The 22,350-nt window shown below is 40.3% G+C and overlaps 1 pseudogene; it reads left to right on the forward strand.

Annotated features, from left to right (window-relative positions):
* Positions 1 to 7,586: 7,586 nt before the first annotated feature.
* On the forward strand, positions 7,587 to 19,190 carry LOC101443350 (lysine--tRNA ligase-like; annotated as a pseudogene).
* The last annotated feature ends 3,160 nt before the right edge of the window (positions 19,191 to 22,350 follow it).

Below are 22,350 nucleotides of genomic sequence, written 5' to 3' on the forward strand. Positions count from 1 at the left end.
GCTGAATAAATTTATTAGCTCTATTAATTTTCTTATAAATTGCTCAGGATTTTTTTATACATGGATCATGCCATCTGTGATAGTCTCACTTCTTCCTTTCCAATTTGGATGCCTTTTCTTTCTTTTTTTTCCCATTTGTCCTTGCTAGCAATTGAATACAGTGTTGAATAGAAATGATAACAGGCAACCTTATGTTGTTCCTCATTTTAGCGGTAAAACTTTGAGTCTTTCACCATTGAGTATGATTTTAGCTGTAAGTTATTTATATCTGCCCTTTATCATGTTGAGGATATTTCCTTCAATTTCCATTTTTTCTGAGTATTTTTAACAATAAAGTATGCTGGATTTTATCAAATGCATATTCTATATCAATTGAGGTGATTATGTGTTTTTTTTCTTCCATCCTATTAATGTAATAGAGTACATTGATTGCTTTTCTTTTATTGAAACTTGTTTACATTACTGGGATAAATCCCACTTGATCATGATATACAATTCTTTTAATGTGCTACTGGATTTGGTTTGCAAGTGTTTTGCTGAAGATTTTTGTATCTATATTCTTAAGGGATATGGGTTTCTTGAGATATTTCTATCTGGCTTTGTTATTAGGCTCATGCTGGCCTCATAAAATGAATTAGAAGTGTTCCCTCCTCCTCAAATTTTTGGTAGAGTTTGAGAAGTGTGCATGTTAATTCTTCTTGGAATATTTGTAAAATTCACAAATGAAGTCATCTAGTCTTTTATTTTCTTCTTCCCCCCTCCCCCACCCTGCTGTTTTTTTTCTGTCTGTGTCCCTTCACTGTGTGATCTATATCTAGTTCTCTTTTTTGTCTTCTCTTCTCTCTCCTCTAGGATTCACCAGAATTCGATCCTGGGGCCCTCTGATGTGGAGAGAGGTTCCCTGTCAATTGCACTACCTAGTTCCTGGTCTTTGCTGTGCTTCACCTTGACTCTCGTTCATCTCTCTTCTGTTGCATCATCATCTTGGTGCATGGTTCACTTGCGTGGTCACTGGCTCACCAGGAGGGCACTCAGCTTGCTATGTGGGCACTGGCTCACCATGTGGGCATCGCACAGGCACTTGGTTCATCACACAGGCACTCAGCTCACCACATGGGCACTTGGCTCACTGTACAGGCACCCACGTAGGCACCCCGCTTGTTGCATTGTCACGCTTTCTCTCCTTTTTCACCAGGAGGCCCCAGGAATCGAACCTAGGTCCTCCCATATGGTAGGCAGAGGCCTTATCACTTGAGCCACATCCGCTTCCCATCATCTAGTCTTGAGCTTTTCTTTTTTGAGAAGTTTTTTATTTTTATCTTTTGAGGTAATGGGGCCAGGGATTGAACCCTGGACCACGTATTTGGGAAGCCCGCACTCAAACATTGAGCCACATCGGCATCCCTAAGTTGGTTTTTTCATTTGTTTGCTTGCTGTTTGTTTTTTGTTTGTTTGTTTTTGGGAGGTACTGGGGACCAAACTTGGGAAGCAGGTGTTCAACTGCTTGAGTCACGTCTGCTCCAAGGGAAGTATTTGATTATTGATTCAATCTCTACTTATTCGTTTGTTGAGATCTTCTGTTTTTTCTTCAGTAGTTTAGTGATTGGTACATTTCTAGGAACTTGTGTGTTTCTAGAAATTTGTTCATCTAGTTTATCTAATTTGTTGCTATATCATTGTAATAATATGCTCTTTTTTAAAAATTGGGCTATTTGACTTTTTACTTTTATTTTATTTTTATTTATTTCTCCCCCCTCCCTCCATTGTGACACATCCTCTCTGTGCCCATTTTCTGTGTGTTCTTCTGTGTCTGCTTGTATTGTCATTAGGTGGTTCCAGGAATTGATCCTGGAACCTTACAGAATGGGAAAGAGGTGATCATTCTCTTCTGCCACCTCAACTCCCTGGTCTGCTGCGTCTCTTATTATCTCTCCTCTGTGTCTCTTTTTGTTGTGTCACCTTGCTGCACCAGCTCTCTGTGTGGGCCAGCACTCCTGTGTGGGGCAGTACTCCTGCACGGGGCAGTACTCCTACATGGGGCAGTACTCCGTGCAGGCCAGCAGTCTCTGCAGGCCAGCAGTCTGCGTGGGCCAGCTCGCCACATGAACCAGCTTGCCTTCACCAGGAAGCCTTGGGCATCAACCCCGGACCTCTTATATGGCAGGTGGGAGCCCAATTGCTTGAGCCACATCCGCCTCCCAATAATGTGCACTTATAATCCTTTTTATGTCTGTAGGGATATTAGTACTAACCACTCTTCGTGAAATTTTTTTTTATTATTTCTCTTTTCCAATCTAGCTAAGGTTTGTAAACATTATTGCTCTTTTCAAAGAACCCACTTTTGGTCTTGTTGACTTTTTTCTTTTTCTATTCTCTAGTTCATTTATTTCTGCTCTAATCTTTATTGTTTCTTTCCTTCTTCTCACTTTGATTTTTCTCTTCTTTTTGTTTCTTCAGGTGTGAGGTTAGGTTACTGGTTTTAATTTTTCTTCTGTTTTAATGTAAGCATTTAGGACTGTAAATTTTCCTGTGAGCACTGCCTTTGCTGCATCCCATAAGTTTTGGTAGGTTGTTTTCTCATTTTCATTTGCCTCAAGATATTTTCTGATTTGCTTTCTGATTACTTCTATGACCCATTGGCTGTTTGAGTGTATTGTTTAGTTTAATTTTCACATAATTGTGAATTTTCCAGTTCTACATCTGTTGTCAATTTCCAGCTTCATTCCATTTATGATCAGAAAAGATAGATTGTATGATTTCATATATATATATATTTTTTTTAGGTACTAGGGTCGGGGGAGCTGGCACTCAACCACTGAGCCACATTGTCTCCCCTGAGTTGATTTTTTTATTTGTTGCTTGTTGTTTCTTTCTTTTTGTTTTGTTTTTAGGAGGCATCCAGAACTGAACCTGGAACCTCCCATGTGGGAAACAGGTGCTCAACCACCTGAGCCACATCTGCTCCCTTAAAATATATTGAGACTTGTTTTGTAATGTAACATCTGATCTATCCTAGAGAATGATCGTGTGTATTTGAGAAGAATGTATAATTTGCTGTTGTTGGATGACGTGTTCTACGTAAGTCTGCTAGACCTAGTACATTGATAATATTATTCAAGTGCTCTATTCCTTACTGACTTTCTACCTAGATGTTTTATTCATTATTAAAAGTGGTATATTGGATTATTTTACTATTCATGAGGAACCATCTATTTCTGCCTTCAAATCTGTCAATATTTGCTTCACAATTTTGAGGTCTGTTGTTAGGTGCATGTATATGTTTGTGATCATTATATCTTCTTGATAATTTGATATTTTTATCAATATATAGTTCCCATTTTATCCTTTTTAACATTTTTTGACTTAAAATTTATTTTGCCTGACATCAGAAGAGCCTCCCCATTCTCTCTTGATTACTATTTGTAAGGAAAGTTTTTTTCCCCCATCCTTTCACATTCAACCTACTTGTGACTTTGAATTCAATGTGAGTCTTTTCTAAACAGCATATAGTTGGGTCATATTTTTCTCCATTCTGCCATCTTTGCCTTTTGAGTAGTGAGTAACTATGTTTATAATAACTACAGATAATACAGAACTTTCTTCTGCCATTTTGCTTTTATACATTTTTTTAAAAAGAGATATTGGAGATTGAACCTGGCACCTCATACATGGGAAGTAGGCACTCAAACACTGAGTTATACTTGCTCTCCAGTTGATTTTTTGAAAAAAAATTATTTATTTATATTTTCCCACCCGCTCACTGTTTTTGCATTTCCTGTATCTGTTCATCTTCCTAGTTTCTTTAGGAGGCAATGGAAACCAATATTGGGACCTCCAATATAGGAGGGAGATGCCTAATTGCTTGAGCCACCTCCATTCCCTATATTGTTGTGTCTTATATTGGGGATTTCTTCTTGCATCTCTTGTTGCACCATCCTGTTGCGTCACCTTGCTGTACCATCCCATCGCATCTGCTCGCTGTCTTGCTAATCTTCTTTAGGAGGCACCAGGAACTGAACCTGGGACCTCCCATGTGGTAGGTGGGCACCCAACTGCTTGTGCCACATCTGCTTCCTGATCCCTCATTTTCCCCCTCCCCCTCCTCCTCTCCCTGCCCTGCTGTTTTTGCTGTCTTTGTCCATTCACTGTGTGACCTTCTGTATCTATTTCTCCTTTTGTCTTTTTCTCATTTTTTCTCCTCTAGGATTCACTGGAATTCAATCCTGCGGACCTCTAATGTGGACGGAGGTTTCTATCACCAGCGCCACCTCAGTTCCTGGTTTCTGCTGCATTTTATCTTGATTCTCCCCTTTGTCTCTCTTTTGTTGCTTCTTCATCTTGCTGTGTAACTCACTTGCGTGCAAACTGGCTCACTGCAAATATTTTTATTTATTTCTCTCCCCTTCCCTGCACCTCCCCCTCCCCCCAGTTGTCTGCTCTCTTTGTCCATTCACTGTGTGTTCTTCTGTGACTGCTTCTAGCCTTATCAGTGGCACCAGGAATTTGTGTTTTTTTCTTTTTGTTGCATCATCTTGTGTCAGCCCTCCGTGTGTGAGGCACCATTCTTGGGCAGGCTGCACTTTCTGTCACGCTGGTCGGCTGTCCTTACAGGGTACACTCCTTGCACGTGGGGCTCTTCTATGCGGGGGACACCCCTATGCGGGGGACACCCCTGCGTGGCACGGCACTCCTTGCGTGCATCAGCACTGTGCATGGGCCAGCTCCACATGAGTCAAGGAGGCCCGGGCTTTGAACCGTGAACCCCACATGTGGTAGGCGGACGTTCTATCCATTGGGCCAAGTCCAATTCCCTATTAGTTTTATTAGTACTAAGATTATCATCCCTAAGTTGCCTGTACATGGCAACATATTATTTCTTAGAAAGGGATGAAGAAAAAATATATAAAAACTGAACAGAAGGGCAACTACCTATTAGGCCTCAAAGATTGTCACTTTTTGTGGGATTTGTCTCCAAAGGCAACTAATGACTAAAGTGTTGATTTTTTAAGGAGGAAATACAAATTCATTTCTAAATGAAGTACTAAATAGAAATAACAAATCTAAAATACACTTGCTCACTCAAATGTCTCTTTGGCTGAGAATGTGTCCTTGATTTTAGGCCTTGCTCTTGATGGCAATAGACAAGGAAAAGCTGCAATGGTTGGGTAATGATCGATGAGCTCTTTCTCTATATAATTTAGGTAGTTTTTGAGTTCTTGGTGTCTGAAATTTTAAACATATTTGTAAGCACCTTTTGTAAATGTTTAAAACTTAAAAATGTTGGAATGGCTTATATAGCAATTAAAAAAAAAAAAAGATTTATTTATTTATTTATTTCTCTCCCTCCCCCCCCGCCCCCCGGTTGTCTGTTCTCTGTGTCTATTTGCTGCATCTTCTTTGTCTGCTTCTGTTGTTGTCAGCAGCACAGGAACCTGTGTTTCTTTTTGTTGCGTCATCTTGTTGTGTCAGTTCTCTGTGTGGGCCGCACCATTCCTGGGCAGGCTGCACTGTCTTTCGCGCTGGGCGGCTCTCCTTACGGGGAGCACTCTTTGCGCTTGGGGCTCCCCTACGTGGGGGACACCCCTGTATGGCACGGCACTCGTTGCGCACATCAGCACTGCGCATGGGCCAGCTCCACATGGGTCAAGGAGGCCCGGGGTTTGAACCGCGGACCTCCCATGTGGTAGACAGACGCCCGTTAACCACTGGGCCAAGTCCGCTGCCCTATATCAATTTTCTTGAAGAAATAAGGAAAATGGATGATTTATCTATACTCTTACACATCCACTTAAAGTTAATGGAAAGTTTCAAATTCTTCTGAAAAATAATTAGAAAGTATTCAACTCTTCTTTTTCCACAATTCAAGCATTATTAGAGAAAGTAAAATTGCATTTTTTTACCTTCTAGTGAACCACATAGATTGACATATTCCATTTTAGTTTCACTAAAATGAGCGATTGTTTCTAAATTATTTAGTAGTACCAATGAAATAATTTGTTTTTGGGTTTTTAAAAATGTTATCTTATTTAACTGTTAGGATAAAGGTACAATAAGGCCAAACCTGGGAAAGAAAGTCCAGTGCTGGGTATCAAGATACTAATTAGTTTGCTTGCCATGTGCATGCAGATTGAAGTGTTTCTGAAACAAGCTCTACCAATACAAGTTACATTATAACTAGATTTTCTGAGCAATCAAGTCACTTGCAAATATACAAAACAATTTTGCCCACCTATTTCTATCTTACTATAGAGGGGACCAAAGTAATGTATTGGAAAGAGATAGATTGGGTCTGGATCCTGGATCCAACTTAAGATATTTACTTTTTGGAGGGTAGTCATGTATCTCAAAGAACTGAATGGAAGCCTAGAGAACCAGAGTCAGAAAATGACAAGTATCAGGTCAGCACTGGAGGCTTAGAAAGCAGGAACCAATTGAGAATGTCTAAGGTAGTGCTGCAATTATGAACAAGATCCAACCACTTTTTGCATCCTCATGTTGTTCTACTCAAGCAAGCCCTGGAGAACACATAGACCTATCTTGGTTACATGTTTATCTCTTGATTAGGAGCGAGACAGAGTACTTTGATTAGGGCATTACTGAGACTATAGCTAGTGGGTGATAGGTGGTCCTCAAAAGGAAATCAGGATACTGTTAACAAAAGTAGGGGGTATGGATCCTGGGGTCCCCAAACAGCAACAAAGATAACCATGCTAGTTTCATCAGGTTAAGCATATCAAAGGGGAAACATACATAAAATATGTATCACAGAGAATTCAAATTTAAAATAGTAGCAGAATATCAACCTCAGTCTAAACTTTTTCAACTGGAAGAAAGCAATGATACAGGGAATGGAGGTGGCTCAAGTGATTAGGCACCTCCCTCCCACATGGGAGGTCTCAGTTTTGGTTTCCAGTGCCTCCTAAAAAAGTAAAAATAAAAAAGAAGACCAGCACACAGTAAACAGGCATGGCAAATGCAAACAACGAGGGGATGGGGAGAAATAAATAAATAAAAGAAATCTTGAAAAAAAGAAAGTAATAATACATACACTACCCCAGAAAACTAAGGTAAATGGACAGCACAATGCTGGAATCAATGTTGAATTCTATTGGCTATAAGAAGGTAGAATCTGGATTGAGGAAAACTGAGCAAACACAGAAGACTTAGTCTCCTTTCAACTCAAGGCATGATTAGATTTTCTTACATAAACCACTGATTATCTTACCCTATGTTTGCCCTAGTCCCAAAGATCATGGTGTTTACCAACTAGAATATAGGCCCACCATGCCTCTTCTGCATGGGCACTACTTTTGAGAAGACCACAGTACTGGTTTTTCACTACCACTATTATCACTGTGCATTCATTTAGAAACAGGAACTCCCACAGAATGACTGCTCTGTGGTTCATGGGAGTCTGGCACAGCACACAGGGAGAAAATAACTACATGTTGCATTTTGTTAAATTGGGAAATTGAATTCACTTAAGTGAGTGGAGGCAGAAAGAACACTTGTAACCCCACCAATTAGGGATTGTAGAGTTTATTCCACTCCCTCAGTGTATGACATTGAAGAATCAATCAGTGGGGATGAATCACCAGAAACCAGGACTTGGAGAACATCAGCCACCTTGTACACCTGCTGTGGACAAGCAAAGTGATGTGGCCAGTGCCAAGCAGAAAGCAGGTGAAACCAGTAATTACTCCATTTCTGTTTCATTTACTGAGTCTGGAATGTTCTCCTTTCATTATAACCTACAGTGAAAGATAAATGTGAATGAGGACTGCAAAAAGCATTGTAGAGTAAGACAAATTTGCTTTTTGGGAGTAGTGAGTTGTGTTATTAAATGCATGCTGAGGGAAATAAATTGAGTACAAAGCGGAAGATAATCCAGAAGGAATGGAGGCAGAACATATCTCTGAAAATGATGCATTTAAGGATCCAGAGGATATTTCAGAAAATGGTTTGGCCTGAAGAGAATACTTTTTGTCTTAGGTGGTCTAGCGTGCGTGGCAATCTACGCAGAGCCTCCACCTCACGCCATTGCCCTGTTGATCACCGGTAAGTCTGCTCTGCCAGCTCTGTCCTCCTCTGTTTGTTCTTGCCATGTTTCCTGGGCAGAAGCTTCAGGACCCCTTCATCACCCATTTTAAGCCACTCTTACACTAGGGCCTGGGTATGGTTTTATTGGGTTGACTACCAGCACCCATCAAGTGGTTCCATATGCCAACCCTGGCATTACTCTCCCTTTCCAGTGATCCTTTACTGAGAGTTCCAAGGCTTTTCAGACTTCTAATCTGGGTTACTGTGGCTTTTCCCCTTTGGCTGCTCATGGCCTAATAGCCTTTCTTCCCCCTGTGGCTCTGTTTCACAGCCCTGCTTGAAAGCAGATGCTCTGGCTCCTTTCACAGTGAACACTGCCAGTTTCATGGCATTTTCTTGCTGCTTTTGGCTGTAACTCTCAACTTTCCAAGGCCCAATTGTAAGACACCATGTGGGACAGACCCAAGAGGAGGGATATGGCAAGGGGAGGGGAGAAGGAGATTGTGAGGAACATATGAATTGAGACGGAATTTATTTTCAAGGCATAAGTAACGTTTTTCTATCAACTTGTTTTTCATGCAATTCAGATATCAATTGAATAAAATGAACACTTTTCTTGTGACATGAGAAGGATATGTATCAGTGAGACAGTCTCTTTAAGGAACAAAATTCCAGGGCTATACTTTTGGCAAATGTTCTGTCTCTAATTTTTGTTCCTGCATGCTTGCCTCCCAGTTGCGAAACAGTCTGCCATCTCTCTGAACTGTCACCTTTCGGTTGTTTCCAGCTGCCCCTGCAGTGCTGATATTGTATCCTTCATTTTCCATGTATAATATGGACCATTTTACTACTAACGTGGAATAATCTTGTAGCATGCTTTTTTTCCTTTCCTCTCTTCCTTACCATCCCTCATAGACAACCATCACTTCTACTCAAGGCAGTATGGCCTTGTGGCTGGGTCAGCAATTTTAGAAAATGCATGTCAACTGACCCCACCAACTCTGAGAAATGGTAGTGACTACCCACTGACTCTTCACTATGAAGCAAAATGGCATGGTCATCATGGAAAGCAATGGGGAGAGTCAGCGTTCCCGCTGTTGGGTATACCTTTTTTCTAGGTTCTATCTCTTTAACAGTGGTCCTCAACAGGGGACAATTTTGCCTCCCTGGGGACATTTGACAATGTCTGGAGACATTTTTATTTGTTACAACTGAGAGAAGGCCTGTAACTGGCATCTAGTTGGTAGAGGCTATGGACGCTGCTGAACATCTCACAGTGAATAGAACAGCATCCCTCCCCAAACAGGATTAGGTCTTGAGGGATTTAAACCAGAAGGTACTCCTGCTAGTCCCTGTTTGGGGCTTCTTTTCTATGAATTAGATCATTCATTGCACCTTATATTGGTCTAGTTGGTGTTCTCCAGAGAAGCAAGTAGGATATATATATATATATAATTAAGAAGTTATATATAAATTAAGAAGTTTATGGTGGGAGTTGACTCATGTTGCCATGTCCAAATTCCATAGGGCTGTCCACAAGCTGGAAACTCTGATGAAGGTTTTAATGAATGTCCCAGGAGAGGATGGATGGGTGAAGTAGAAATAGAAATTCTTCTTTCAGACTGCTGAAATCATCAGTTCTCCCTTTAAGTCTTTAACAGATTGGATGAGACTTCTCTCGTTGCTGAAGGCAACTCCTTTGTCAAGTGTAGATGTAACCAACTGTAGATGTACTCGACTGATGAACGCTTTAAACTGAAAAAATCCTCCTAGTAATAAGTAGACCAGTTGTTTGCTTGACCAAACAACTGGACACCATAACTTAGCCAAGTGGACCCATGAACTTAACTATCACACCCCTTAAGCCTAAAACTGAAGTCAAACCTAAAAGAGCAAAAAATAAATCACTGAACTTCTCAGTGTCACGTATAGTCTTATTTTCTGTCTTATTTCCTGGAGCCTACAATAACACCTCTTATCTTCCTGGAGTCAAAGGTGCCTCCTAAGTAGATCAACTCAGATCCAAACTGGAAAGGAAAGGAAAAAATAAGAGATACAGAGCACTCATTACAGAGACATGTTTTACAATTTTTTCACTGCTTCATCTTCTCTCCTGCTCCCACCCCAATGTTATGGCCTCATCCTCATCCCTGGTTATTGTTCTTAAATATTCTATTAAGCCAATAGAGCCCCTTCTTGTGGTTGGCAAAAGAGCAAAGACTTTCAAGGAAACAGCTGATGCCATTTGCATAGGCCCGCCAGCCACCTCCGTGCAGAAATTGATAGGCTATGTGGTGTTAAGTATTAATGTAATCCCATTGTTTTGGTATCTGTAATAGCACGTCAGTTCTTCACCTTTATCATCCCAGTTCCTAGTTAGACAGAGGTGCTATAAAGATTAGGAGAGAGGATGTTTGTGAATCCCATTGAGTCTTAGATAAAAACATGCTGTTCAAAAAATAAAACTCTTCATCATCATTATTTTTTTAAAGATTTACTTTATTTACTTATTTCTCCCCACCTCCTTGTTGTTTTTTCACTTGCAGTGTCTGTTTGTCTTCCTCATTTCTTTTTTTATCTCTTTTTATTTATTTATTTACTTACTTATTTATTTATTTATTTATTTCTACCCCCCCCCCCGCCCCGTTTTCTGATCTCTGTGGCCACCTGCTGCGTCATCTTCTTTGTCTGCTTCTGTTGTTGTCAGCGGCATGGGAATCTGTGTTTCTTTTTGTTGCGTCATTTGTTGTGTCAGCTCTCCATGTGTGCGGCACCATTCCTGGGCAAGCTGCACTTTCTTTCGCACTGGGCGGCTCTTCTTACGGGGCACACTCCTTGCACATGGGGCTCCCCTATGCAGGGGACACCCCTGCGTGGCAGGGCACTCCTTGCTCCCATCAGCACTGCACATGGGCCAGCTCCTCATGGGTCAAGGAAGCCCGGGGTTTGAACCATGGACTTCCCATGTGGTAGACGGACGCCCTAACCACTGGGCCAAGTCCGCTGCCCCCTCATTTCTTTAGGAGGCACCAGGAGCTGAACCTGTCCCTCTGATGTGGGAGGGAGGTGCCTGATCACTTGAGCGACCTCTGCTCCCTGCTTTGTTGTGTCTCTCATTCTGTTTTCCCTCTGCACATCTTTTGTTGCATCATCTTGTTGCGTCAGCTTGCCATGCCTGCTCATGATGTCAGCTCGCTGTCTTCTTTAGGAGGCACCAAGATCTGAACCAGTGACCTCCATGTGGGCGGGAGCCCAGTCTCCTGAGCTATATCCACTTCCCTCTTCATAATTATTTTTATGGTTTTTGCAAGCAGGCCTAGTTTTTGGTTATCTGACTTAAGAAGATGAGAGAGTACGATACATGCTTGGAGTAAATTAAGATCCATTGGAAAAACTAGCCCAGTTATCGGGGCCCTTGCATGCTGGATGGATGGCTGACAAAATCACAAAGAGACCAATTCTCCAGTGAGAACTCAGCTGGGTGTCTTGACATGGGATAAGATTTGTAGCCTGAACACACATGTTCTCTGGAATTTGATTTTTCCTTTATCGTTAGCCTGTATCCAAGTATTTACTTTAATAGTTATGATAATGGTGGCTTTATTAGTTTCCTAGGGCTGCTGTAACAAAGCACCACGAACTGGATGGTTTCAAACAACAAAAATTTATTCTTTCATAGTTCTAGGGGTGAGAAGTCTGAAATTGAGGTATTGTCAGGAGCTTGTTCCCTCTGAAGTCTCTGGGGGAACTATCCCTCCTTGCCTCTTCTAGGTTCTGGTGGTTGCAGCAATCTTTGGCATTCCTTGGCTTATAGAGTTCTCACTCCATCTCTGCCTCTGTCTTCACATGGCTTTCTCCTCTCTGTGTCTTTGTCTTTCCTCTCCTTTTAAGGATATTAGTCATATTGGATCAAGGGTCCATTCTAATCCAGTGTGACTTCAATTTAACTAATTACATCCACAGATATTCTATTTCCAAATAAGGTCACATTCCAATGTTCCAGTTAGACATGAATTTTAGGGAGATACTGTTTGACCAAGTACAGAGGTGTAGCTCTGATAACTTTCATGTATGTATATTAGCTTGGAATTATCTTTTTTTCCCCCAAACTTGAGGAGAGGCAAAGTAGTTCTAACCTAACAAGCATTAGGTAAACTTGCTGGTCAATCCCATGCCCCAGGACATATATTTCCCTGTCCTCCTCAGCTTCTTCTTTTTTTTTTTTTTTATTGACTTTGTAATAATATTACATTAAAAATATATATGTGAGGTCCCATTCAACCCCACCCCCCCACCCCCCCTCTCCCCCCCCAACAACACTCATTCCCATCATCATGACACATCCATTGGATTTGGTAAGTACATCTTTGGGCACCTCTGCACCTCATAGACAATGGTCCACATCATGGCCCATACTCTCCTCCATTCCATCCAGTGGGCCCTGTGAGGATTTACAATGTCCGGTGATTACCTCTGAAGCACCATCCAGGGCAGCTCCATGTCCCAAAGACGCCTCCACCTCTCATCTCTTCCTGCCTTTCCCCATACCCATCGTCCACCATGTCCACTTTTCCCAATCCAATGCCACCTCTTCTATGTGGACATTGGATTGGTTGTGTCCATTGCACCTCTATGTCAAGAGGAGGCTCAGATTCCACATGAATGCTGGATGCAATCCTCCCATTTTCAGTTGTAATCACTCTAGGCTCCATGGTGTGGTGGTTGTCCTTCTTCAACTCCATCTTAGCTGAGTGTGGTAAGTCCAATAGATCAGATTGTAGGTGCTGGAGTCTGTTGAGGCTCAGGACCTGGCTATCACATTGTCATTCCAGAGATTCAAATCCCCTAAATATATCTTAAACCCCAACATTAACTGCACCTCCAGCACATTAGCATGAAAGTCTTATGAAGGGAGATCCCATCTGAGTCCAGATTCATCACACATAAACACCATTTCCAAAGAGGGGCCATCTGCCCTGGTAGTTAACCCCATCGGCCATGACCATAACTCCCATGGGTCTCTTTAGCCCTCAAAGGAACCAATATCTGGGGGTTGTATCTGCTTTATCTGTCTCTCTGACTCTGCTCAGTTGTGCATGAGGGCAATCCTTCTGCCAGCCTCCAGACTCTTTTTTAGAAACTCGTAGCCATATAAACTCATTTCTCCTTTCCATTTCCCCCTTACTTTAGGTCAAACAACATTTTAAAGTCATGTTATTTTATGTCTCAGCTTCTTCTTAAACACCATTCACTCCTTCCGCAACATCCTGTCCAGCCAGAGATTATAGAGCTAGGGATGTTACACTTAACATTTGCCACATGAATGAAATTAATCTTTATACTGGCAGAAAAAAATTAAAATGAACAATTAATTTACACATCTAGAATCTCTGTAGTTTATGGTCATTATTATTATTATTTTTTAGCTGGAGATTGAACCTGGTATCTCATATTTGGGAAGCTGGTGCTCAACCATTGCCTACGCTGGCTCCCTCGAGTTGTTGTTTTTGTTTTGTTTGTTTGTTTCTTTTCGTTTTTAGGAGGTACTGGGGATCGAACCTGAGACCTCATACATGAGAAGCAGGTGCTCAACCACTCAATGACTCCCCTGGTCATTCTTGTTGTCTTTATTACTCAAGGTGAACTTATTCCCTATTGATCAATAATAACCAAAATGAGACAGTATAGTATAAAGGAAAAATATTGGATGAGGAAGATGAGAAATATTTTCTGTTTGAGGGTTAACTAGCTCTGTTGACTTGGACAAGCCATTTAATTTTATGTGCCTTAATTTCTTCATCTGTAAAGTGAGGGAGACAGCCTTCAAAATTTCTATGGTGCTTTCCAGTTCTAAAATAAAATTTTGAAAATCTATAATTTAAAAATAGTTGAAATATAAACTTCATGGGAAAAAAATAAACAATCAGCTTAAAAAAAATAAACTTCATGAGGCTATGACAGATATTTGTAAATATGACCTTCTGAGTGAAAAAAAAACCCACAACACTTAAAAAACTCTCAATTATGTACTGTATCTAAATTGTTCACATTTTTAAAATCCCAATTTGGTTGTTGTATTAACAGCTTACTTTTAAGCAAGCAAAAAAGATTGCTTTAAACATTCAAAAAACAAAACATAACAAAACCTCAAATCTTGAGATAGCGGGTTTCACTTAAATGTTCATCCATTTCCATGGCCTCAGTCATCTCTGCATCTATAATGTTTATGGATAGTCTGAAGCTGTCATGTGTCCACCAAGAAAAATTGACAGAGGATAGTACTTTCTAGAGTTTGCCCGTTATGATTATAAAAATAATTTTGTTGTATGAAATGCAGGGGAAATAATGTCAAGTTTACATGAGAAACTTCAAAGTCTAATGGAGGAAGAAAGCAGGATGTGGTTCTATTTGTTTAAAATTGTTTAACTTTTTAGGTCCAAGGAGTGATATGAACACCAAAAGGAATAATTTCCAGGAGGAAGAGAAACTTTTGATGGTAGGCCTAATAAAATACAACTACACATTAGTGAAACTGTATTCAAAGATGATTCCAATGCTGCTGCACCCAGATGAGCTTTTGCGCTGGATCTCGTCCAAACCCAACGGCTGTGCACACTGAAACCATCATGTGTCATCTGCAAACCAGATCGTTTCTGTGTGGGAAAGACTAGCCAGCTTTCTTGGCCAAGCTGCTGCCATAAAACACACTAGTGATTTGGTTTCCATGTTTTTTAAGGATATTGTACTTTGGCCCGCAGGATACGTTTGGTCTCAAATTGTCCAGAGCGGTGTCAAGAATGACTGGATGAGGAATGTGTTGCCAGAATCAGGTCACATTTCGTCAGGTTATCTTGTGTCACTGCAAATCATTGCTTTACAATGTGGACTTTTAAAATTTTTTAATTTTTTTAAACTTTTAAATCTTAAGCCAAAGAATGCAAAGTACAGTTAAACACTCTCAGACATTAGGAGTAATCTGCCTATAACAAGTTACATGCATCGGCTGCTTTTTGATATCGTCTGTGAAAAGTGAAAGCATCATGGGATCTCTCAGAGGAACGAGAGAGGGAAATGTCAGAACTGCATTTTCACTCTCTGGTAGAGAAATTCCTGCCCTGGATAAAACATCTACGTTCCAACACCTAGTGTTTGCTTTGGAGCCTTGCAAAGAGTTAATACAGCTTGTTTGGCATCAGATTTCGGTATAATGGGCTTTTACTGAAGTAATTAAAATTTGTTTATAATTAATACAGATGAATTGGTTTCTGCACAATAATAGTTAGGAGATTAACAAAGGCCACATTTTGGCAACAGGACTACATTCTTTTCCAAGTGCTGTGGGACCTTATCCAATGAATGTCTGTCCAATCCGGCTGATTCTTCAGAGATGCCATATGGCACAGCTACGCATTATGGTTTTTTGTTTTTTGGGTTTTTTTTTTGTTTTTTTTTTCCTAAAAGGCAGCCATATGACATAACTGATCTTTAAAACGTTGTCAGAAGGCATTACCTGGGTAGGCTTCGAGCTGCTTTCCAAAAACTTAGCAAGCACAGGGGCTATTAATTATGAGCAAAAGAAATGTGCATGCACACACTGGAAACTTGGCATTCTTTCCTCTCTCGTCACAGCTGATCATCTCTCAAGCCGTTCTAGCTGGAGAAGGAAGTAGGCTTGCTTGCTTTTTTTTTTTCTTTTAGATTTCCAACAGTGAAAAAAGAATATATTCTGATTTAAAATTGTGTTCAGCAATTTCATTATAAAGTAGTTTTGTTCACTGACCTCAATATACACATTTTACCACCTGGACTTTCACCAGATTCACTGGTTTAAAAAAAAAAAGAGGATGAAAACATAATGCTATTTACAACTAAAATTTTCAAAATAACGCTTAGGGTCTTATTATTGAAAGAAAAAGAATTTTTAGTTGTGGTGGTAATTGATTTGTTTCTGACATTTATAACCCTTCGTCCTCAATTTTGAGTGGAAGCAAATGTAAATAGTTCAAATATTTTCTTTCTGATTTCCTCAGAAAATTAGTTTGTGCAGAAGGGAGTATCCATTTTAAACTTTCCATTTTCGTGTTTGTGCTTAGAACAAGTTGGCTGAATTAGTTTCCATTTATAAATGCTCTGTGCTGAAATTTGCAGAACTCTGTAGGGTAAGAAGAAAGGAAATAGAGAACAAGTCAGTGAAATTAGTGGGTTCCATGTGGCTACCACACCCTTCTTGTACCTCCAACACTCTCCCTTTTCTCTGTTCGTGGCAGTTCCATCCCTTTGGTAAATAAGGTCCCAAACTATGCAAGGATCTTTGACCCCTCTTTTGCCCTCATTCCCTCATCCAATCTACCAGCAAATCCTGTGAGCAATAACCTCAAACTATATCCTAGCTTGACGTACTCCTCACTTCCTCCACTGCTAGGATTCTAGTCCAAGCCACCATCATCCTTCTCCTCCTTTATGCAATAGCCTCCTGCTTTTCTGATTCCACCCATTATTGCCTGCAGTCTGTTTCCAATACAGCAACCCGATGGTCCTGTCCGATGATGTCTCTTCTCTGATCAAATCTTCCACTGGCTTCCCAACTCACTCTGCGTAAACCAGGCTTACAGGGCCCTACATGATCAGGTCCCTTGTCATTTTTCTGAACTCACCTATCCTTTTCTCTTTGCTCACTCCTGCTCTGCTCTCATCGGCCTCAAACACGGTACACATCGAATGCACCTCCTGACCTGGGGCTCTGCCGCCTATTATTTATTTTCTCAGTGGTGTACTGAAGCAGGCTCCTACTGGCTGGCGAGAGCCTATTGTTATATTGTCGGAAATATTTTGACCTGTTGTTAAAGCAGTGGTAGTTGGAAATCAGTATTTTCACCAAGGAAATCATCCGACTATGAAACTCGGGTCTCTCCGCTATCCCATGGTGAGCCAGTTGTTAAACATTTACCAGGATATCTGGTAACAGAAAACCTCTCTGTAATCGTCTCCTCTTGCTGGGAGAACCTCTTTCACATCCTCAATTTCTTTAGGTCTTTACTCAAGTCCTTATTGGTGAGGCTTCTTCTGATTATCTTATTTAAAATACAGCTACCCCTCAAGTCCCTATTCTTCATTCTTTTATTTTTCGCCGTCATACTCATAAAATTTTGTTTATTATCTGTCTTCCAGCAATAGAATATAGAATGAATGCATAAATTAATTAATTAATATTCTGGCAATATGTCTTCCAGTCTGTCTATAACCAAATCATATCCATCATAGTTCCAAGTCACTATATAATGCCTGAAGTGATTTTTTAAATTTATTTTTTATTTTTAGATTTATTTATTTATTTCTTCCCCCTCCCTCCATTGTCTGCTCTCTATGTCTATTTACTGTGTGTTCTTCTGTGTCTGCTTGTATTCTCATTAAGCAGCTCTGGGAATTGATCCTGGGACCTTCTGGAGTGGGAGAGAGGTGATCATTCTTTTGCACCACCTCAGTTCCCTCATCTGCCGTGTCTCTTATTCTCTCTCCTCTGTGTCTTTTTTTATTGTGTCATCTTGCTGCGCCAGCTGTCTGTACAGGCCAAGACTCCACATAGGCCAGCAGTCTGTGTGGGTCAGCTCACCACAGGCCAGCGTGCCTTTACCAGGAGGTCCTGGGAATTGAACCCTGGACCTCCTAAATGGTAGACGGGAGCCCAATTGCTTGAGCTACATCCACTTCCTGAAGTGATTTTTTTCAACTTTATTCTGAAATAATTTATTTTATTTGAAGTCAATTTAATATCATAGAAAAATAACAAGAATAGTATAAACAGCCTTTTGTATGACCTTCACTCAGATGCAGAGGAAAATACGTGAACTGTGAGAAATTAGCAAGAACAAAACTCCCTTAAAGAAGAGCTATTAGGAAAATCAAGCCAGCATGTCAAGATTCAGTAATTAATTAGTTCACTTCTTTTTTCCATTCAGCCAATGTGTATTGAGTGCCTACTACATTCCAGGCACTGAACTGGGTGGTTGAGGATACAATGTAGAACAATACAGATGTGGACCCTGCCTTCAGAGAGCTTACAGCTTAGTATGGAGACCAACATTGGTCATATCATCCTGATGGAGTATTGTCTATCCCAAGTACTGGGTGCAAAGAAAGAAGGGTGTAAAGAGTGAAGGGTGAAGAAACCACATCTAGTGAGAGACCATATTTGTGACATTTGAAAAACCACTGGACCTTAGACCAAAGGACAAAATAGGGATTTCCTCTGTCCTTCTTACTGCCATTTTATTCTCCTTTCTTTAATTCTGGTATTAAGGAAATACCAGAACCTCAAATACCCCCAAAAATGATGCCAGTTCCTGAATGAAGGAATCGATTTGACTCACAATCCTGAATTCACCACCGAAGAGTTCTAAATGGGCTATGCAGACTATCATGATCTCATGGAAATCACTAAGAAGATGATTTCAGGAATGGCAAAGTACATTACAGATACCATTACAAGGTCACGTACCATCAGATGGCCCAGAAGGCCAAGCCTGCGAGATTGACTTCACCCCACCATTCCAGAGAATCAGCATGGTTGGAGAACTTGAGAAAGCCCTGGGGGGTGAAGCTGCCAGAAACTAACCTCTTCAAAACTGAAGAAACCCGCAAAATTCCTGATGATATCTGTGTGCAAAGGCTGTTGAATATCCTTCACCTCGGACCACAGCCAGGCTGCTTGATAAGCTTCTCAGGGAGTTCCTGGAAGTGACTTTCCTCAATCCTACATTCATCTGCGATGACCCGCAAATAATGAGCCCTTTGGCATTGCTCTAAAGAAGGTCTGACGGAGCACTTTGAGCTATTGTTGTGAAGAAGGAAGTCTGTAATGCCTGCCCTGAGCTGAATGACCCCATGCAGCATCGGCAACTTTTTGAAGAACAGGCCAAAGCCAAAGCTGCTGGTGATGATAAAGCCATGATCATAGATGAGAACTTCTGTACCACCCTGGAATATGGGCTGCCCCCAACAGCTGGCTGGTTATGGGCATTGACTGTGTCACTGTGTTCCTCACAGACTCCAATATATTAAGGAAATTTCTTGCCATGAAACCTGAAGACAAGAAGGAGAATGTAGCAACTACTGACACATTAGAAAGCACAACAGTTGGCTTGTCAGTCTAGAAAATAATAATTTGCACGTCATGTAACTCAGACATCTTTGCATTTCTGCAAAAGGTCAAGGTCTGCAAGGGAATTCTTGTATATTACAAGCCATTTGATTACCACAGTTTAGCCACCAGAAGAGAGAAAAGGAATTAAGAATTCTTTTTTATTCCTTGTCAATAAATAAACTAGTTGTCACTTAAAAAAAAAAGAAATAAAAAAGTTAAAAGAATTTTTAAAAAATGACCGAATTGACTAGCAGTTTTCATTTCTTGAAAAGTTTAGGATATGTTAGGATTTCTGTTTTTTCATGGCAAATATTTTGTGTGGCACAGTAATTGAAGATAGATACTATATCTTCTTTAAATATTTTATTTTTTTAAAGATTTATTGATTTATCTCCCCACCCCCCCACCCCTTGTTTTTGCTCTCTGTGTCCATTCTCTGTGTGTTCTTCTTTGTTTGCTTGTCTTCTCTTTAGGCAGCACTGGGAACCAATCCTGGGATCTTCTGGAGTGAGAGAGAGGCTCTCAATCTCTTGTACCACCTCAGCTGCCTGGTCTACTGCATCTCTTATTGTCTCTCCTCTCTGTCTCTTTTTGTTGTATCATTTTGCTGTGCCAGATCTCCACTCGGGCCAGCTTGCTGTGCGGGCCAGCACTACTGTGCGGGCCAGCTTGCTTTTACCAAGAGGCCCTGGGAATCAAACCCTGGACCTCACATATGGTAGATGGGAACCCAATCGCTTGAGCCATATCTGCTTCCCTAAATATTTTAAATATGAAATTTTCATGCTGATTGGTATAGATGTTTACTCCACTATTTTGAATTTTCTGGAGAAAAGAATATGGACTAAAAAAGTAGGCCCCACAGTGTGATCCCAGAACCAGCAACATCACCTGGGAACTTGTTAGAAATGCCAATTTTGAGGCCACCTTCAAGACTTACTAAGTCAGAAACTGGTTGCATTCTGTTATAACAAGTGCTCCTGTTAATTCTGATAAGGTTTGAGACTACTGGACTAAAGGATTATTTTCCATTCATTCTTTCAGCAAATCTTTATTGATTACTTAATTTGGGCTTGGATTCTTCTGGATACTAGGATATTGCAGTGAACAAGGCAAACTAGGTTCCTCCCCTTAAGGACTAATTTTATTGTATCGTTTGGATCTAATAGGGAAAGAAACTGCTTTAGGGGAACTAATGTAGCTCAAGTGGTTGAGTGCCTGCTTCCCTTGTATGAGGTCCCAGGTTTGATCTCCAGTACCTCCTAAAAACCAAAGGAAAAAACCAATTCTCATTGGGGAGCAGATGTAGCTCATTAGTTGAGTGCTTGCTTCCCATGTATGAGGTCCAGGGTTCAAGTCAATCCCCAGTCCCTCCTAAAACAACAAGAACAAAAAAGAAATTGCTTTAGGAATTGAAACAGAGGGAATTTAATATAGGGAATTGATCATTCAAAAATGGAAGCACTGCAAAAGCAACAGGAGTAGTGAGACAATAGGATATAGTGAAACTAGTAACAGCAAAAATCCACTTCTATCTCTGGACTGGAGGGCAAAGGGAAATGGTGTTGTTATGAGAGCCCAGGGGCCAGGGTTCCTGGCAGGCCAGTCCATAGGGGGGTGGACACAAAAAGGACATCTCAGACTACCTGAGGCAGAATAGGCAGGGGACATACCCTGGTTTCTTCCTTCCTTTCACTGGTAACTCCCATTGGCCAAGCACAGCCAGATGCTTCCTGATATGTGTCCAGGTTGTGCAGCCTGAGGTGACAGCCCACTGTGATGCAAAGCAGAGCAGGGAAGATTGGAAAGTGGGAGAGCAAATGGCCCATCACTAGAATATGGGAGTGTTCTAGCAGATTCTGAGTATTTCTGTATCATCTACCAAGCCCATTTTTTGTGCCTTTAATTTGCAGATAAAAGGGGAGAAATATTTTAAATATTTACATATATAAACATAAATATATATGTTGTTATATATATATAAATTCTATTAAATTAAAAACAAGGGAATATCTCAGGGAAAATGAAAGTTCCAATTTATTGTTTATTCTTTCATTGTAATACATTTCTATTCTCTTCTAAATGAATGAGATATTTAGCATGAAAAGATGTTCATGTACAAATAGAATAGGTGGATTAATTATACCACATTTACTACCAATTCTTTTTTTTAATACTGACTGTAGTGATTTAAGCTTTCAGAAAGCTAAGCATTCACACAAATCATGTCTCTGGAGACTGTGTGCTTTGTGCTGATCAATAATTATTCTGTTAATTATGGAGATATAGGGAAAATTAGGCCATTTATAATTCTGCCTGCACAAGAACAACTCTTCAAAGCTGAAAATACCTTTCTGTTTAGGTTGGCTTAATGTTCTGGAAAATGATTAGACCATATCTTCAATTAATCTTTTGGAAAATACTAGTTTCTTATTTTCCTATCATGTATATTTTGATTTTGAAAGAATAAAAATCTAAAAATCACCATTAACTTCAATAAAGTTCCCCCCCCTCAGCTGGGTTTCTATCTGCCTTTAAAATACTTTCTATGAAGAAAACTTTCATTCGTTTAACAAAGTTTAGTGAGTGCTTATTTAGCAAAAAATATTGTGGGAGATAAAAATACTTTTCATTAGAATGAAGTTTGTGCACAGGGAGCAGCTTCCAAGGCTGGCAAGGAAACAACCTGCCAGTCAAATGAGCTAGATAAAGTCAATCTTCATTATTCACTGATTCCATATTTGCAAATTTGCCTTCTTTCTTAAATTTATTTGTAACCCCAAAATCAATACTTGTGACACTTTCCCAGTCATTTGAGGACATATGCTTGGAGTCACCTGACACGTAGTTCCCAGCTGAGGAGAATAAGGTGACACCCTGCCTTATTGTTTCAGCTCTCATATTGTAAATAAGAGTCTTTTTATGATATATTTTGTGCCACCTTTTTTGCATTTTAGTGCTTTTTCTTGGTGATTTTACTGTTTAAAATGGCCCCCAATTGTAGTGCTGATGTATTGTCTAGTATTTCTTTTTTAAAAAAATATTTATTTTATTTATTTATTTCCCCTTCCCCTCTGTTGTCTGCTCTCTGTGTCCATTCGCTATGTGTTCTGTCTAGTATTTCTAACTGCAAGAAGGCTATGAGGTGTCTTACAGAGAATATACATGTT

The sequence above is a fragment of the Dasypus novemcinctus genome, chromosome 14, assembly GCF_030445035.2.
Source record: "Dasypus novemcinctus isolate mDasNov1 chromosome 14, mDasNov1.1.hap2, whole genome shotgun sequence".
Lineage (NCBI taxonomy): Eukaryota > Metazoa > Chordata > Mammalia > Cingulata > Dasypodidae > Dasypus > Dasypus novemcinctus.